This window comes from Gekko japonicus, unplaced genomic scaffold (assembly GCF_001447785.1).
Source record: "Gekko japonicus isolate JY-2015 unplaced genomic scaffold, Gekko_japonicus_V1.1 scaffold773, whole genome shotgun sequence".
Taxonomy (NCBI): Eukaryota; Metazoa; Chordata; class Lepidosauria; order Squamata; family Gekkonidae; genus Gekko; species Gekko japonicus.
Window position 1 is genome coordinate 449,288 of NW_015161427.1, and position 1,379 is coordinate 450,666.

General features: G+C 63.8%; 1 protein-coding gene across 1 annotated transcript in view; it reads left to right on the top strand.

Annotated features, from left to right (window-relative positions):
• Positions 1-898: 898 nt before the first annotated feature.
• ANPEP (alanyl aminopeptidase, membrane) overlaps positions 899-1,379 on the top strand; it is a 34,208-nt gene continuing 33,727 nt past the window's right edge. Inside the window, exon 1 of the mRNA XM_015428918.1 lies at positions 899-1,021. The gene's annotated coding sequence lies outside the window, so the exon portion shown is untranslated. The remainder of the gene's footprint in view (positions 1,022-1,379) is intronic.

A 1,379-nucleotide genomic window follows, 5' to 3' on the forward strand; every position in this document is an offset into this window, starting at 1 on the left:
GAATCCAAGACCTCGCAGATACCACGGAGGAGAGGAGGAGGCGGCCAGCCACTTGGGGAGAAACTGGGGGTGGGACATAAATTTAGGAAATGTAAGGGAAAACATAAGAAAAGCCAGGCTTGGGCATGCCGAATGTGGGGTGTGTGTGTGCGCAGGTTGTTGGGGTCATGCCAATGTGGCTTGAGTTGGGAGCTGCAGGCTGCCGGCTGCCGCCAGAGGTCGCCTCCCCTTCTGTCTGGGCCTCTCCTGTAGCCGCCTGGCCCTGGCAGCCGGCCTGGCCTGGTCAGGCTGCTTCCTCCCTTGAATGGGGGGCTTTCTTGAATGCCTGACGGAAATCCTCAGGCAATGCGCTCTGTCCAGGGGCCTGGAACAAATGCAGTTTACACCTTGGAGGCCTGGGGGGCCCTTCTTGGGGATAAAATCCAGTCTTTTGAAAGTGAGCAAAACCCAAAGTGCATGGAACTGGGGGGGGGGGGGCCCCAAGGCGCCACACATTCCAGTCTCCTCATGGGCATTCCTTTCAGCCAGCAACACAGGTCCTGCAGGCTTCATTGCAATTAGCCTGCAAATGAGCTGCGCTCCTCTCTTGCAAGATGTTTTGCTCCGACCAAGGGAGGGCCACCCCCGCCCAGCTCACCTAGGAGGCACCCCCCTGAAAGGCAGGTGCAGCTGCTTCTCTCACCTCCCTGCCAGGAGACGCTTGGCCTGCCCCTCTCAGGAGGGGAGCTTTTTCTCCCGGCTGCCTGGGAACCCGAGGGGGAAGTGATTGCCTGCCCGTGTGGGGCAGGGAGATATTTTGACAAGTCATGTCATGTGTGCTTAATCTGGCACCACTGTGGCCTATCAGCTAGCTTTCCTGCCAAACCTCAAAGGCGGCAGCAGGGCACCCAGAACCAGACCAGCAGGTCTGGGAGAGGACTCCCCGAGGAGAGGATCACGCGGGGCCATTTGGGGGCTGCTCGCCAAGGGCCACAGGTCTCCCGAGGCCTCCCAAGCCTGCCTCCGCCTCCCGCTCACTCAGGTAAGCAGCGCCAGGGAGAGGGGGGGCCCTGCTGGGGACCAATTAGTAGCCAGCGCGGTGGGAAAGATCCGGGCTGCCTGGCGCGCCTCCCGGAGCCCCCGGGAGGACCATCCCGCCGCCTCCTCCTCCTCTTTGGGCCTGCCTACCTGCCTGCTGCCACAGGGCGTGAGGAGAGTAGGACTCGTCTGCCCCCCACCCACCCTTTGGAAGCCCCGGACGCCGGCTGGCTGGGCCCCCTCCCTCGCTCCGGGTGTCAGCTGGCCCCGCAGGCAAGCAGTCCAGGCCTCTCTCGCCCCCCCCCCCTCCCGCGGGGCCGCGGCGGAGGGAGGGAGGGAGGGAGGGAGGGAGGGAGGGAGGC